This window comes from Protopterus annectens, chromosome 6.part0 (assembly GCF_019279795.1).
Source record: "Protopterus annectens isolate FY-2018-M chromosome 6.part0, PAN1.0, whole genome shotgun sequence".
Classification (NCBI taxonomy): domain Eukaryota; kingdom Metazoa; phylum Chordata; order Ceratodontiformes; family Protopteridae; genus Protopterus; species Protopterus annectens.
In genome coordinates, this window is record NC_056737.1 from 960,168,564 (window position 1) to 960,188,021 (window position 19,458).

A 19,458-nucleotide genomic window follows, 5' to 3' on the forward strand; every position below is an offset into this window, starting at 1 on the left:
AAATATATTTAGATGTCATAAAACTGCAATGTAACACAATTCATGAATTCCCCATAATAGTCAATGGCATGCATGCTACACCACAACCATGGTGCAAGGGTTGCTAAGGGTATGTAACAGTGTTCTGCGCGGTAACTAGGAATTAGTAGTCAATGTCATGCAAATGAGTCAAGTAATACTGAATCGCAAACTCCCCACTGGCGTTAGGATGTACTACACGGCATAGTGGTACAACACCGAGGTGTGGCTGGGAGGTAAACATGACATCAAGAGAGGGGTGCGCCACCATAGCTGTAAGCACATTGGAGCATTGCTAATCTGGGTTGCCTGCTGCTAAGCAAAGCCGCAGGATAGGAGTGTGGAAGTAGCCATAGCTTTGCTTAGCTGAGAGCACACAAGGTAACCGAAAGTACATGTGAACGTGGATGAAACGCGCTCAAAACCCGGTAAATGGCTGTGCGTGGCATGCACCATAGCTGAAACAGGAAGGATACGAGAAGACCATAAGGAAATGCTGCAGCATGGTAATTGGAGTACAAATGTGGAATTAACACCTAGGAACTCACAGTGGGCCATTGACAACAGCTAACAAGGCTGCTAGCAGCTACCTGCAGAACAGGAAAGAGGAGGTGCTGTACTGCAAAGAAAAGAGAACTGTCACAGCAGAACAAAACAAACTTGCAGTAGATCAGCTACATAACACATTTTGCAACATAATCCTGGGTTGTGAAAGTACAAAACAAGAAAGTCGGCAGCTGGATGCATGCCTGACAATGGAAGGGGAATCAGGTTGAAAAGTGAAGTAAAGAGCAATAGATGAATCATGGCAGCCAAGCGTAAGTCAACACCAAAGGCCCCACAATAGCAATGCCTGCTGTAAAACCCATAATTAAGATACCCTGCAGCTGGAATTGCACATACACACCCAATTACACCAGCATCATCCATTGTACAATAGTATAAGGTGTGAAAGCTCCACACACACACTTGTGTATTCCCAGACACTCTGCACCATTGGTGTATACAGACAGGGAAATTTAATATGCACATGTTAGGGGCTGCCATAGCTTTGATTCACCAGCATTTGTTGGAGACTGATGGTGGTATGGAGGATGATGCTGACAACCATCTCAGGCACCGGAGGAGGGAAGAGTGTTCAGACCCAGGGTAACCTACCAGGGGCTACATGATCTGGAGATAGTAGAGCATTATAGGGTGGACAGGGACAGCATACAGCAACTTGTTGAGCTGTGCCAGTCACTCCTCAGAGCCAGAAGTAACAGAGGGGAACCCATCCCAGTGGACACGAAGGTATGTGTAAGCTTGAGAATACTAGCCACAGGTACCTTCCATAGGCCAACTGGGGATATCATGGGGATCTCACAGGCATCAGCATCCAGGGTACTCCACCAGTTCCTGAATGCCATGTTACCACATGCCAATGAGCACATATACTTCCCCGAACGCAGGAGGAGTTGGCCAGCAATATGCGTCTCTTCCACCATGTGGCAGACTACCCGGAGGTACTGGGTACAATAGACTGCATGCACATACACATCAGGACACCACCCAGTGAGCAGGGTAGGCGCTACATAAACCACAAGGGATACCCCTCCATCAACTGCCAGGTCATGTGCAATGCCCAGGGCATTATCATGGATGTGTGTGCTGGCAGCCCTGGAAGCTATCATGGCTCCCACATCTGGCATGCCTCACAGCTGTATCAGGTATTTGCCAGGGGGGACATCCCATATGGCCACCTGGTGGGGGATGCTGGCTATGCACTGGAACTGTGGATGATGACTCCCATCAGAAATGCACATGCAGCCATGCAAGAACACCATAATGAGGTACACGCAGAAACCAGAATCATCATAGAGTATGTGTTTGAGATGCTGAAATCATGGTTCCGTTGCTTGGACATATCTGGTGGAGCCTTGCAGTACTCTCCAGGCACGTGTACCCACATCTTCATAGTATGTGCCATGCTACACAATATGATCTTGCGGAAACAGCTGCAGCAGGGACAGAATGGTGAAGCCCTCACAGCCCACCACCATTGCCAAGGACCCCGCAGGCACAGAGGGACTCAGACCACGAATACCCTGTGCCAGCCCCAGTAGGCAGATGGAGGTGTGCCCAGTATGCCCATGCCTTGGCAAAGAGGGAATGTATAGCACACACACTGACAGTGTAGGCACTTATGGACTGACACCCATCTCCACCTGCACACACAGCAAACATGGATGGCACACACACATGACCACCTGTAAATTGTCATGTATAGGTGGTCTACTGTGTGCATCTTACATAGGTAGCCCTCAACTATTGTACACACAACTGCCAGTGGCACAAGGTAAGTCAATACCTGAACAGTAAATTAAGCTATCAGCATGTGTCCATACTTTATGTATAGGTTCATAGATACATAGGTAGGTACATGCCTATCAGCCCGAGGCCACTGATAAGCATAGCCAAAAAGTGTCTGCTGTTGCCACCCCATTGATTAACTAACTGTCCCTCTGTGGAGCAGAGACAATTGTGGGATCCCTGTGGTGTATCTACTGTTCCCCACCCACTCTGCAAGGATTCCCTGGAGTGTTAGTGAGGGTTTTCGTATAATGTAATCAGGGATGTAGTTCCAAATAATGGGGAGTATCCGTGGCAGGAATCTTCTCAGATGATTTACATGTTACATAGTATACCTTAACCACAGTTTGCATATATAGGTAGTATTCCACAGAATAATAAACATTTGGAACACACAACTGCTGAAATGTGCGTTAATCACCCTTGCACTACCAGTGATTGCTCTGAGAGGTAAAATTACCACTGCCAGGATTAGAACACGCAACCATGTACACAATCTTCACAATAACCTACCACTAAGCTACCTGAGATGTACCAATGGCAGTTGTGTATACTGTATACTGACAGGATAAAACACAAAAGGTAGGAATGCGTGGAAATAGGACAAACAGGCATGTACCTAATGAAAGGTGTATGCTATATATATATATATATATATATATATATATATATATATATATATATATATATATATATATATATATGTATATATATATATATATATATATATATATATATATATATATATATATATATATATATATATATATATATAAAGAGAGAGAGAGATGTCGATATATGGGGATATACATATATATGTATAGATATATAGATAGGTTAACTTTTACATAACCATGGAGGTACATATAAATGGGATACCTACCAAATACCGACTGCTTGACATACCAACGTGCGTAATCACGAGGCTTAATGTCCAAAAGACCACAGTACTGAAACACCAGAAACGCTAGGTTTAAAATCTTGATGTTAAGGGACATTTAGTCAATGGTTCTGGTGTTGTAGTTCAGGTAGGTTACTGTGTGTAAGTGTGTTTCTGAGGGCTATAGTGTGTGTAAGTGTGTGTTCTGAGTGTGGTGTGTGTGTTCCTGGTGGACTGAAATGTGTGGGTGCAGGTTTGCTTTGTGCGTCTGTTTGTGCAATTTAGGAGGTAGAATATTAAAGAAGGGGGGTGTGGGGGTGCAGACACCCACATGGGGGTGTTGGGGGGCTTGCCTGCTCATACGTAGTGTAGGATGGTTTGTTTGGATGTGGTGGGTAGCAGTGTGTCTGTGTGTGTGTGTGGGTGTTCCATGTTTGTGTTACTTTCGCGAGTTACTGTCGCTGTTGGTAATGTGAGGTATGGGAGTCTGGGCCCGGTACTGTGGGCATTGGAATTGTGTGGTTTTGGGAGCCCGTAGGTATCCCGTATACAGCGGTTGAAGTGTTCATATATGAGTATAACATGGACCATAGCAATCACACATTCGACCATGACCAAACTTTATGAACAAAGGATATGGAGAGTATATGCCTATACACTATTACAAATATGTGCTATGGACATGAGCCAATAATAGGGTTACCACTTGTCCCACTTTGTGAGGGACAGTCCCTCTTTGGGTGGTTGTGTCCTGACCAAAAATATTAAACATGGCAAATGTCCTGAGATTGTAGGACATAATTATGTTCCATATGTAAGGTAATAGTTGCATACAATAGTTCTTTCTGTATCTAAAATACCTACATGTTACAAGAAACAGGATAAGCAACTAAACTGCTACAAGAATAAGCTTATATTTAGGCAAAAAAGGAAAGTTCTATCCCTTGTACTGACTGTGGGTTTGTGTCGGCCTGTAAAATCTGATTGTGTCCTGAAAATGTCCCACTATGGCCATATAAAAAGGTGGCAACCCTAGCCAAAGAGGGTCAGTCACCAACACAACTCCAATGACTGCAAATATCTTTGACAGAAATACACAGCTTTCATGTAGCAACACTTTATTACATTCCAATGTATTGCCGAAAGGATTCAAGGACTAACATCACCTGCATGCTATACAGGAACCAATTAACAGTGCCTTAATGAATCAGCCTGCAATTACCATAGTATTAGTCCACTAAAGGGTAGGTGTTCAAATAGGGAAGGAACCCTCACGCACATATCAATTATGTATAAAAGCAGTTCCTACCACCTGCATCTGCTATGTACACCCACCAACATCACCCCCACACCCAAACAAATTACAATACAAACTGTAATAACATCACAAATCATTCACTTACTGTACAACATCTGCAGAAGCCTTAACATACCTTGTCAGAGACACACTAACATGGCCCTATGTGAAATAGTTGCTGTTATACAATGGAACAGCTGCTGATGTTACAGGGTTTGTTTGCACTAATCCCATTTCAGAGGGTTGTGTATACACCGGGAAGTGTTACCAATTACTGATTAACAGCACAATATGATACACATGTACACCAAACCACAGATGTCTGGTGAGCACACTGTAAACCACCTAACTGTTCATGCATAGCCATACAGCCTTGAGCTGCCCAAACATCCTTGCCAGACTGAAACATCTGCAGAAGTATCAGGTACAAACAAACCATGCATAAGTAGCAATGTTCTGAAATATAACAGCTGTACTCACATGTAGAACAACATCTTCTAGCCATCACACACAATCCACAGGAGTCATGAAGCTAATATATCCCTGTCTGTCTCCATATAGCTGTTGAAATACATCACAAACAACACATCCAGGCTGTCTTCCTCGAAAGTATGGCAAACGGACAATGCCCAAGTGGAGTACACAGTTATACACCACTGTTGCCATAGTATTGGCTAATGGAGTAGCTGCACAGCTGATGTGCATCTAATTAACTACTTTGGAGCACCAATTGGTGGTCAGGATAGCACATGTTACCGATATTTAACTAGAAAAGGATGGCTTATTACACATTCAAACCATCTGTATATACCAGCAGAACCTTACAAAGAAGATTGAAACACAAACTGAAAAGGATTGAATTAACAGTCAACGACACCTCAGGTTACTAATAAGGTATGTAGAACACACAGTATGTCTGTGTATGTAGTACCTATTCTGTAATATTTAAAGTCCACGCAATCCATATAGTGGAAACAGTTATCTTGTAGTGATGTATTGTTGAGCATAGTAACGCTTGTAGTATTTATGTGCGTACTGCTGTAGGTCACAAGGCAAACACCACATACACCACAAGAGATGCTATATAAGGGCTTTGAACCCAAATATTCCTCACCAGCTGCTGTCAGTGGCAGGGCTGGTCCAACAAGTATGTGCTATAACAGGGGATAGTATATGTTGATATATTGTAACAGTAGGCATATGTATGGGTGTATTACTGAAAATAACATGTCGAAGGCTGGCCCACTGTGCAATTATGATTTGCATTGTGGGATATTGTGCCAATAACTGCGTAATGTACAGTATTGTAGGCAGATATGTATTACAAGTTACATAGCATTACTGTTATGTTAGGCAAACATTAGTTATGTCTATTGGCATTTACAATACACAATAACAGGATACATATGACTTGTAGTCACCCGACAGTTTATCAGCATGATAGCAAAGTAAAATGGAAGAGCTAGTTAACTATCCATGCACATAAGACATGTAATAAGTGCAATGGTGGGTACTAGGCTGTCTGCCCAAGTGTATTTATGAGCCTAGCTAGAGTGTGTTGGCTTTTGCCACCCCCTTAGGTTAGTTCCCTGTGTCTCTGAACAGCAGAGCCATTAGTTCTTTGTGCCTCTGTCCAGCAGAGCTACTGCAGTGATCCCAGGGGTACATGTCTGTCTCCCATCCACCCGTCAAGGTTTCCCTTGAAGAGTGCTAGTGACGGGCCTTGCCTGATGTACATTGGAATCATGTTCCAAAGCATGGGGCTTCTCTGTGTCAGGAATCTATCTGTCCAGCACGTCCCATTGTGGTTAGGTGTATATCCCTAGAGCATGTGCCTCTTAGGGGCTTCTGTTTAGGTGGAGCATATCCAGCAATACCGGGTTGGACATGGGCCTTGTATGTCAAGCAGAGATCACCTGTGAGTATGCGGTATGCAACCGAGTACAGCTGGAGTTTCTTAGGTTGGGCTGCATAGGTCATCTGTTTGAGGTCAGTAATCCTCTTGGTGTGTTACTGTTGTGTTCTTCCAAGCTGTTGCAGTTGTCTTGTAAGGTACATCCCAAATGGGGTGTTGTATCCTTTAATGGGTCTAATAAGTCATGTGTAGAGAGGCACAATGGCCTCCTTTGTTCTGGATGCGAACCCATTAGAGATTATGGGGGCCACGTAGAAGGATATTCAAACCACCTTGTCATCATGGGTATCAAAGGAGAGATTGCTATCTACCGGGTTTCCCAGATCCCTTATTACCTTTTCTGTATGTAGGGGACTAGCACCTATGTGGTAGTCCGCAGGTAATTAGTTATATCCAAAGGGGATAACTATGCACTTTTTGGCATTCAGCTTGAGGCCATGATATTGACACCAGGTATCCGTCTCAGTGTGACCCTTCTGGAGGGTGTCTGTATCAGCTGGGGAAACAATTATGGCCCCTAGTTTGCAGTCGTCTGCAAACCTTTTCAGCCAAAGCCCTTCTGTGCTTGCCTGCACATCAGAGAATTATATACCGACATGAGGGGTCCTAGGACTGAGCCCTAGGGGACGCCACTTTAACTGGGATACAGTTGAACCTAGGGTATGCAACTCCCACTGTGTGGGTTCTGTCTGTGAGCCACTTTGCAAACCATCACATGACGTAGGGGTTAATGTTCAGGCAGATGGGTATGTCGATAATATCAGCATGGGGAATGGTGTTGAAAACCTTTAAGAGCTCTAGGTAGGCTGTGTGGACCTCCTTACCCTCATCTAATGCCTTGGTAACTGTCTCTAAGAAGTCCACCAGGTTTAGGAGGCATGGTCTGCCCTTAACAAAGCCAAACTTGGTGAGGTCAAAGGTTTGGAGGTACCCAATGTCTCTGTGACTGAGATCCATGATGATGTGCTCCATAACCTTGTAGACCAGGCTAGTCAGGCCTATAGGGCAATAGGTCCCGTGGTCCATTGTGGCGCCACCTTTTTGGAGTGGGATAACTGTTGCTGTGTGCCATTCAGGGGGCACAAAGCCCGATGCGAGGCTATTATTGAACATGGTACATAGGTGGGGAGTCAGTACGTTCTGAAGTTCATGTAAAACGCAGCCTCGGATGTTGTTCGGTCCCATGGATGCTGTGATATTGGCTTTAGAGTGTGCAGCTTTTACGTGTGAAGTTGTGATTACAGGGACTGTGCACTCTTCCTGTATAGATATGGGCCCTTTAGGGGGTGAGAAGGGGGAAAGGTAGCACTGAACCTATCTGCCAAGATGTTGGCAATATCAGTTGGTTCTGTAATGTTCGTGCCTTTGTGCTGTAACTCAGAGCAGATCTGGGTGTTGACATTGAGATATTTGACATAGCTATAGAATGCTTTGTGGTTGTCATTGGAATTAGTGGTGGTTTTGTTTCCATAGCTAGCTTTGGAGGATCTTATAAGGGATCTCACCTTCTTACTGAGGCTGACCAGTGAGATCCTCCACGCATGCAATTGTACTGTCTTTTGCAACAGTGTTTTCCTTCTGTTGTACAGTTTGTTTATGGCAGGGGACCACCAGATTGGCTTCCTTAATTAGGTGCATGGCATCTTGGTTCTGTTTGGGATAGCACAATCCATGCACACGTGTAAGTGCTTATAGAGTGCATTTGTGTAGGATTCAGCAGTTGTAACAGCATTGTCCATCTGCATGGGTGTCATGAAGTTCACCACGTCTGTCTTAAGAAGCATGAAGTTGGCTTTTTAGACATAGTATACTGTGGTTCCTTTAATGAAGGGTGGGGGTGGGATGTGGATATCAAGGGTGTTCAGCTTATGGTCGGATCGGACCAACGAGGAGTTGACTTCAGGTGTGGAACACCGGTCACTCATGTTGGTAATGCCTAGGTCTAGGATATTTTTGCTTCTGGTGGGTGTGTGGATAAGTTGATCCAGGGCATTGGTGTTTATGAATTCCAAAAAGTGTTGTGCTAATAAATTGGTACACGAGTAGTTTTCTCAGTTAATGGTGGGGTTGATTCAGTGAGACTATGTGATGAGTGTGGTGTGGTGCGAAGGTTTACCTTCTCCACATGACTGTCAGGGTCAGGCTTGGTTGGAGAGAGCTTTACCTCCAATTTGGCTAGATAAGTGCATCTCTCACAGGTTGTAGTGTTAGGTGGTAGGTGGAGATGGTTGTCTGTGTACATGAGGCAATGTCTACATTGCCTCAAGATGTCCAGATTCATCAGATAGACATGAGAGAACACTGGCAGATGACCCTTGGACATGCCTGAATATAAAACTAATTTCCCATAGATAAGTGAAGAAAGTGAGTACAAGAGCTATTTTACTCTAAGCAAGTGAGAAAAGTATGTACAAAACCTGTTTACCTCTAGGTAATGAGGAAGATTGAGTGCTATAGTTATTAGTAGATTATGTGGTGCTTACAAGTTCTGAACAAGTGCTGAGCATGAATAAGCAATCCAGATAGGGTCTTGGATAACATAAACACACTGTCCACCCCCAACAGGTACACAATCATATATCCATGTACACCACAGAGCCCCTGTACCCACAACTATGCAGGTACAAGCTGCACTCAGGCCACATGGGACCTGTCCACATCCACATACACATACGGCAAAACATCATGTAAAACATAGCTTCATGTCAGACTGTGTACACACTGAATGGTGCACACCAACAGGTATCACAACCCACAAAGGGGGAGACACCAATGATAATGGGAAGTACTGCACTACTACCCTGCTGAGTCTGGTCTGAAAGGCCAAGAACCTTGATCAAATTATTTGATGTCAGCAGTACAGATGTAGATGACAGTAAGGTTGATTTTACACTGCATATCCTAACCTTGCCAGGTCATAGGACATCATCACCCATACTGTGTTCCACCTACACTTGGTATACTAGATGTACATTCCTATGTCACAGGAGTTTTTTTTCAATGGGACTGCTGGCAGAACCAACACTACAGAAGGTGTCTGAATAATACATACACATCACACCAGTGCCAGCTACAGTAAGACAGGGTTAATTAATTGTATCCCCCCCTCATTGTAGTCCATACCACACAGACTAACAGAAGGCATCTGCCTATTGAAGTATGCAAATGACTATGACCTAGGAGCAATAGCCGACTCAGAATGTTGTGGACAACATACAGAAGGGGCTTTGTGGGTGAAGTGTGTGTGACATATGGCCACAATCTGACAGCTACATATTACATTGTCACCCCTATGTTAATAACCCTGTACCCATGAACTACCACCTAGGCAGCGGTCAACATAATGGACACTGTGTGTAAGGGATGCAGCTAGGCAGTTGTCATTCCTGTGATAGCTATGTCACCACACCTGTCAGGTAGTCATATGTGGCAACCCTAATCATGACAGGGTGCCAGCCAAGTATATAGAGATCATTGTCCAGCCATACACAACACTCAAGTGACCCATATCAGATCACATATTTCCTTTAAGGGGTATTGGCCATGTTCAGATGGCCTACACCAGCCTTCCCATTCCCCATCTCCACTATGTAGCATGATGCATACCCTGAATAAATCCATGTCCAACCCAGTGATGTTGGACATGCTACACGTACACATCCTGATCTCAAACACATACTTCATGGACATCCACCTTCCTAGTACTAGGATCGCCACATGCTGGACAGATCCTTGTTCCATACACTTTACATAGTCCTGCCATACTATGCATTCCTGTTCAGCAAAGCTGCACATCGCCCCCCCTCTCAGACATGGTGTGATGACCGCATGGTAAATGTATCATTAACCCTGTGGGTCAGTAATGTGGCACTGCTCCACCTGGCCCCAGAGACCAGCCTGTCGGCTACAGCCAGGTAACCTTTCATCCTAGATTCATACATGGCATATAGCCTACTAGTTGACTTTGACTGTACATGCTATAGTTGATATCCATCCCTGCAAATACCATCTGGCTAGCCAGTGTCCCATGTGTATCACTTGTGCAACACAAGGTGATACATGGCAGGATGTTGAATTGCTGTACAGTGCCATGTAGATGTATATGGCAGAACACATACGTGTAAGACCTTCCATGAGCAAGTCTGCAGGTTCACAGGTCATGTCCGTTAAGGCAGTGTAAGCCTTTATATATGACATATACACAGCATCAAGTTCGACTGCATTAATGTGGACACATCCTCCCATGTGCTGATAGGTAAGAACACCAGTACAGGCAAACAGCATGACCACATCAAGACAGCATCCACATGGAATGTGAGCAATGTAATCAGGTGAATCACACACATATATGGTGATAATATCCACTCACCACTGAGTGTCACGTGTGTGACACAAACATGTCAGTGGTGTCAGTGTCATGTAGATTTGGAAAGACAACTATTTAATCATAATAAATGCAATACATATGTATGTTCAGCTGTAGCTCTGTATGTCTCTGTGAGTTACTGTGACCTGTCTCCATCATTATGTCTTCCAGGTATGCCACGTGCAAGGCTACATCCTCATACCCACTTGGAGGATGAGGCCCTCATCCCATACCTACATGACAATCATGATATCCTGTTCAACCATGTGCCAAAGGATGCACAGCAGTGGGATGCCCTGTGGATGGAACTTCGCAGGAGGGTTAATGATGTGGGTGGCCACAATCGAACATACCAGCAGGTGCGCAGACACTGTACAGACCTCATTAGATGGGCGAAACATCATGCAAATGCAATCGCCAGGGAACAAGGTGCAACAGGTGGTGGACCACCAACCCAGCCCCCACTCACATGTACCGAGGAGCTACTGGACAACCTGGGGACACCTGCAGAACAACATCCACAAGCCTTAGCCAATATTGTGGAGGTGGGTGTCTCTCAACCACCGAGCCTGGAGTTGCTTGGTAAGTCACTACTGCACCTATAGCAACTATATTCCATATAGTTGCATGTGTCACTGTACAATATGTAATGTAACATCATATGCAAGGCATGTAAACCCACATGCCGCATACTATAGTATGCTACTCTGTGTATGCATTGGTATGTGGGATATGTTTTTCAGGTTAGTTAGGCTTTCCGCTGTGACAGCAGCCCGTTGCAGGTGAGACTGTTATTATTTATCAGGCATCATAGTGCACAGATCTATCTGCCATGTGGCCATTTACCACATGTACACATAATGTATGGTCCTGTCACAATATACAGGTCGGACCTGCAATGCATCACGATGGCTACCCATGTGCAACACTTGCAAACTATGTGAATTACTGACATGAATCCTCACAAACTGTCATTGCCAGATGTGTGGACAGCTGTGCATACAATGGTGGAGGTGCTGTTCACTGTAGGGAGACGTACTACAGATCAAAACTACACATGTGGAGAATACAAACAGTACTACACAGTTGACTGGAGTATGGCCAGCCCACAGGATTCACTGGTGTGGATCATAGCCCTGCTATGAATGTCAAACAATGTGATGTGCTATCTTGACATGTCCATGACATCTAGTGGCCTGGCTGCAACACTGCCTAACTAACCTGAAAAACATATCCCTCATACCAAACATACCACCTTTTTCTGCATAACCCTGTCGTCAGTGGAGCATATGACATCTATAGGTGTATGTCATATGGGACAACACAGACATGAAATAGACGCCCGTCACAATAATTTGGCCAACACATGTACACACATGGCCATGGAGGATGGCCAGAGACATGAAGCAACACACACAGTAAACGTGATGTGCTTGTGTGTACACCCTGTCGTACAATGGCTACACATGGTCCAACTATAGCCTTTGTGTAATGGTTATATTGCAGATGTGGAACACTAGACATCCTACAGGCCTGTGCACATTTTGTGTAGGCATGACATCAATCCACCACATAAGATGTGTTGAACATCTTGAGTATGTCACAACATGACAGCAGGCACCTGTACAGTATCCACATCAGCCCACAGATACAGTACATTCCCTTTGCTGGTGTCGGACATCAATATCATACTTGCTCCTCGTGTATGTGTGTGTGTGTGTGTGTGTGTGTGTGTGTGTGTGTGTGTGTGTGTGGTACACAGATGTCATGTGGGACATGGTGTACCGACGTGTTTGCCATGTCTGGCCATAGTTGCCAGGCAGCAGCAATATGGTTGCAGATGTGCAGGGGTGTCATCTGTATACCCTTCAGTATCTTGTATCGCACATTCCATATCATGGTTTAGTGTGTATACACCTCAGTGACGTGGGTCACATTCCACGGTATATATGTATTGTATCTGAGCACAGTCGTGCTATGAACTGTGTCTGTAACTCACACTGTATAGCAATAGAGACACCTCATGATTCCCTGCAATGGCCATGCACATCAGCTAAATGTGCAGTATAGCTGCAGTGCAGACAGACAACACTGCATTGGGACACCATTACCCCACTGTATATTTGACAGGACACCATTGTGTTAAACATGTATGCATGTCATTGCACACATCAGCAGATCACATGTCATACTACATGTGATTGTCAAGGTCATATGCCACACATCAGGCAGGTGTACTGTTAACCTGTGCTGGTCTACATGTTGTAACACAGGGATGTATGCTAACTACTACTATGATTGTATAATTTGCATGCCTTCTGCTATGACACATGCATGCTGTTGTGTGCAACCCAGGGATGTATAACTACCACTATTATTTTTTGCACTCCATGCCGTCTGCCGTATCACATGCATGCTGCATGCCTTCTGTCATATCCCATGCATGTTGGCTGCCATAGCGTGAGTGTGTGTCTGTGTGTGTGTCTGTGTCTATTCTATAGACTGTAATGTACAGTTCTTGTCTGCCCTCACAGGTAATGTAGGTGTGTTGCCCTCCTACGGTCCATCTGATGTTAGTGTCCACACAGACTCTAGCAGTGATGATTAACATATGATTGAGGCACAGGTTGGGTTGTCAGGTGCTGAATCTGTGGCAACCCATTGCCATTCCACCTATATCCCCCTCATCCCCGCACACATATCCCATGCCTGCACATACCCCATCACCAGTGGCCATAGAGGAAGGACAGTTGGCGTGTGGTAGCTTGGAACAGGTAAGTGTGGTGGTTATGGAAGGTGTGCCTGCACACCATGGTGTCAGCCAACTGACTAGTGGTGCCCCACACAGGCACATGGCCAGTGTTGCTCATAGGAGGACCTCTGGCCAACATGCCGCTGCAAGACAGAGCGCAGCAGCTGGTGTCACCAGATGCGTGTTTCAGGCTGTAATGGAGGCACTAGCATGTGCTGAATGGCACAACAGAGAAGATCAGAGGCTCCTGAGGGCTGTCGTTCGTTCTTTAAACAACATCCAGGCAATGGTAAATGCTCAACAGGAGATTGTTGAAGCTTTGGATAGATGGTTGGGTGACATGGTTGGAGTCCTTGACTGTGGCATGACAATCCGCAAGCGTGATCTGTCTGTGTTGGAGCATCTGGTAGGAGTGAGGCATCAGGCACGTGGACTTAGGCCTGGTACATCACCTGTTTCAGGTCTATGTGAACGAGCAACCTCACATGTCAGCTCCCATAGTGGCAGTAGCAGCAGCAGTGCAGCTGGTGCTGTGCTGTCCACACCATGACACAGCAGGCCACATGCACGTGGCCCTGGATGGTCCCAACAGGGACACGGTTCCAGTGGACAAGTGTCCTCAGACAGTACCCAATCTGCACCTCTGCCTGGTAGTGCCCTTGCAACCCCTGGCAGGCACAGGTCACATGTCCGTGGCTGGACACTGTGAACTGTAAAACCTGGCCTGTACAGTCTGCAGCTGTCAATAATACCCCTGTGTAGGCCAGACACATGTCAGAACTGTGTGCATATATACACGCACACACTGGAAACATATGTAGGGCACCGCAACACACACATGCATAACATCCACACATGCCCAATTAGATCAAAGGCCCTAACCCACACACATGATGTCATCCAATGGTGCAGCCTAGGCCTCTGGAAAACATTATCACCCTGTGCATATGATGATGCCTGTGCCGCATCCCTGACATCCACTCCATCGGTGCAAGGACATGCTCATATGGTCTGATGCACAGGGTGACCAGACTAGGAAGACAAGTGTAGTTTACAATTGTTGAGTACTATTGACAGGCAGCAGACATACCATGTACTACAGGTGTACAATACATTTCATACTGTTAACAGTATGCGTCTTGTGTAACAACAGTAACTGCATGTTGGTCATGATGTTCTGCTTTCCTCCTTCAGGTCTAATTGCACGTACTGCTGGATGTCAGTGTTTGCAGTTAGTGTCCCATATGTCAATGTGGACTACTCACAGGTATGTATGAATATACCAGCATGCACAGTGTAGCTGCCACATAACAGTGAGAATGTCCCATATTCCAAACACATCTACTGATCCAAGAGCATGATAGCTGTGTATTAAGTTACTGTGGCTACAGACGTGACATCCTTACTGGGTGACATCACAGGTACAGTTACATGGAGTGGTGAGGTAAGAGAACGGTCTAGCTGATTACAAGGGTAGAAGCCAGTGGGAAGTGTGATGCCTCTTTGGGAAGCAGTAATACACGTTCCCATGACAGGATGCCAATACACAACTGCACCCACACACTCAAGTAGTGACACACATGTAATCAGTGACACAGCAACACACCCACACACTCACGGATTCACCGACACAGTAAAACACACTCACACACAGTTGCTACTGTTGAGGTGAGGACCCCTGCCTATGTGCAAATCATCATTACAGTACTGTGCACCTACATGACGTTCCACAGAGAATACACATGTACAGATAGTCAGTATGGCCTAAGATCGGGGACATCAACACAGATAGTAGATTGCATCGCCTGGATGGGGGGAGGGGTCTTATCAGTTCAGTATGGTAACATACATCCTCACTCCAGGGACCAGACAGCCATACACACACACACACACACACACACACACACACACACACACACACACACACACACACACACACACACACACACAAATACACACTGTGGAATTCACTATTGAATACACCTATGTCACGCACATACAGATACCTCACATGTGTGAGATACACGCCCCTGCCTATGTCCTGCTTTCTACATTGCAGTCTGTACAGATGTGTACACTAGTGTACAGGAGAGTGAGTAACAATTGAGATGTATTCCCCACCATATGTGACATATATGGACACACACACAACCACACATGCCAGTACTGTGAATCAAACACCTGCCTAGCTCATGATATGTATGACAGACTTACAGCAGTATTGCACACGTTACAAAGTGTACTGATGCTTCCTTTGGCAACAGTGCTGATATATGCACACGAGATGTCTTAACTGTTACAGGTGTCAAGTGATTTACCTTCGGTGTCACCCTGACCGCTGTCTATGTTGTGTGTTATGTCCTTCAATTAATAAAACCATTGCTTACCGGTTACACAGGTTATTGTAAGACCGCTTGTGACACACCTGTGAGCTGTCCTCAGCAAACATCCATCTGCAAAGATGCCCCACCACTTAGTTATTTCCACACATCTGTCCATACCTGAGGTACTTCTTTCCATACATTTAGCATATCACCAGATACAGTTGGCAATGTTGAGGCTGCATTGCAACTGCATGATGTACTAAGATACACATCACCTGCATACATCAGCAACTGCACACGCATGGTATCTGAATGCATACCACTACATGTACATGTGTGTAGGTCCTACAATCCTGCCATTTGGGCATGTTTGTAGGCATTGCAATTGGTGGACATGTGCAATTACATACATGACCATGGACTGCTGTATGATATGATAGGTGTAATGGGTAACCGGTACAGAGGGAATGTTACCTCTATCAATACTGATATCACACCTTATGTACTGTTAGCATTCAGCAGCCATGGACCTACATTCCATGTGCATGTGTGTAATGGCTGTAGCCACCTGTCTGCACAAAGGACAACAACAGCAATGTTATTTACATGTATGTTGTGTGTGTGTGACATGTACATATCCAGGACAGGTACATGTATGTCATATCCAAACATGAGGGTGTGTACTGGTGTACAGCAACAGTCATCAGCTAATGCTGTAAATAACCGAGGGCTCCTGGTATGTGTACAGCTGACCTGGTTACAGACCTTAGTATCATTGCATTTCATAACACATGATGCAACTGTGTCAGTACATGGGTACTCTCTACAGTTGATGTAGAGCTTGGTGCAGTCCACTGGTCAAGGGTCACATGGTGGTGTACTCTTATATGTCCTACATCATGTAAGGATGTGTGTTGGTGGTGCGAGGGCATGGTGGTGTCTGAGGTTTACATCCTAGAATGCAGCATTTGACACTGTGTCCTGCACCTGACTCATCTGTGATGCCTTTCATGGAGGTACCGGTCAGTACATGTGAGTGGCCTCTATGTATGTGGGGACACCACCACCTGGAGCGGTCAGTACCTGTGTTATGGCCCACATGTCTGGTTCTGAGGTATATGGTGGTAGTGCTATTGTGCACTACAGAGGCTTTAGCCAGGTATTCCAGACTCCACAGATGTCAGTACTCCCCATTGTTAGATCTACAGTGAGCAGCTGTGATTATGGACACAACACATCTAGCACTGCTTAGCATAAGCATACAATGCAGTTGTCCTCTAGGTGTCAGGGTGTTATCCTGTGTTTAGGACATTTGCCTTGGAATGGTACTATATGGGAGGATGCAACTTGGGTATTATCCCCACTCCCTTGAATCATGCATGCCTGTGATATGAGTCAAAAGCCTGCCTACTGTCAGTCGTATCATCCGAGAATGACAAACACTGGACAACCTCGTACTTACAGCAGGACATTGGCTCATTGTGTTGGTCAAGCAGTTGCCACTCCTAGCAAAGGTCATTGTGTTGGTCAAGCAGTTTCCACTCCTAGCAAGACATCACTGAGAGTGGTGGTATTGTGCTTGGTATAGGATGGTACATCTAAGGTGATGGACAGCAGCAGACATTGTGTAAAAGACTGGTGTCAGATATATGTAGAGCAGCATTCCTGCTGACAATGACAACTACTAACACCAGAGCCCATTACAATGTGTTCTTTACATCTAACTGTAATAGCATGGCCACTGTGGCCTTCCGTGTTTAGAATCAGAGTGCATCCCAGACAGCCCTGTGCTACTAAGTGTATGATCATGCCCAGTATAACCTTGTGTAGATGGACACATAATGCATTCCGAACAGCCCTGTGCTACTGTGTGAGCATGCCCAGTGAAACCTTGTGTCGGTTATGTGCCTCTGTGTATGGGCATGGCCATTGTAAACCTGTATAATGATAGTAGTCGTCCATTTCACAGATGGGCATACTCCAGATCAGGATGGATTCCTACTTTAAACACACAGGTTCACAGGTATGTACATCTTAACTGACAGCCTTGAAATGTGTAGTCTGCGTGGCATGACTCGTAACTATGTAGTATTAATCTGTAGATAGGCAGGTGTTTTGTTCTCGCCACTGGTGTGTGTGTGTGTGTGTGTGTGTGTGTGTGTGTGTGTGTGTGTGTGTGTGTGTGTGTGTGTGTTTGTCCCTGTCTGCCTGAGGACTGAATAATGCTTTTAGACTGCTCACACTCCATACAATTCTTATACCCACCTTTGGCAAGGCTGATGATGTCACCCACCTACAAATACACTTCTGGGAGTACTGTAACCCAGTAATCTGGGTAGCGCATTCTGTAACTTCATAACGCTGTAGTGTGCTAAAGTACTTAGGTTGTTGTTCTAATCCCAGACATGCCAAGTGTGTGTGTGTGTGTGTGTGTGTGTGTGTGTGTGTGTGTGTGTGTGTGTGTGTGTCTGCCCGCGTGAGACAAGTACAGTGCTTTGTAGAGTATGCACTCTCTGTACAAATCACATGACCACCTTTGTCATTTCTGCTGTTGTCACCCACTTAGGGATACACCTGTAGGCGGGCTGCAAATCAGTATTTGCTGTAGCACATGCCCTAAAAGCGTATTGCTGCAGTGTGATATGGTAGGTAGGGGTTTGTATACAGGACATGGCAAGTGTGTATTTGTCTGTCAGAGCCTGTGTAGAGGTGGCTGTGAGTGTCTTACCATTGGATATGTTGGGGAGCGGATTTTGTAGATTTCCTATATGGTGTCCATTTTATGACACATTGGCCACCTCATGAGGAGTACAGCTGTCAGTCAGCCACAGGACTGTGTTGGCAAGCCATAACCCTACATCTGCCAAAAGGCCTGTTGAACAAAGTATGCAATCCTACTAGTACCCGGTATATGTCCCGCACCCATGTGCCATGCACAAACAAACTTGCCTAGGATATCCTGCTATGTTACTAGTACCATGCACATTGATGACAGATAGTAGGCATGGTGTGAATGCAGTGGCCTGCAGAGGACATGGCACCCTGTACAGCGGTACAATAGGCACATATATGCAGACTTTGTGCCTTCACTATGTTCCACACTGGATGCCTGCAACATATGTGGTGCCATCAAATGTGATCCACAGAGGCCATACAATGCTGTACGCATGCGCCTTGTATGGACCCATGCCACTGACACCACAGAATACCTGTATCATACTATCAATGCAGGTGCAGGGTCGACCTGGTCACTATAAGCAGGTTTCGCTACACCAGTCCAGTAGTGGCATATCGGGGGATAATAGGCTGTGTATACAACATGTGCCTGCCAAATCAGGTACACCTGTACATGTCACTGTACAGTATTGTGGGACATGCACATCCCAGGCAATGTCCATGTGAAGGACTATCAAACACAGACATGGCATGCATTGCAAAGCTATGGCCATACACATTGGTAACCAGGATGTCAGGGCAGATCATGCAGTACCCATCTGTGTGGGACATTGCAGACACTACACCCCTTCACTGCACACCATTTTCGGGTGACGTGA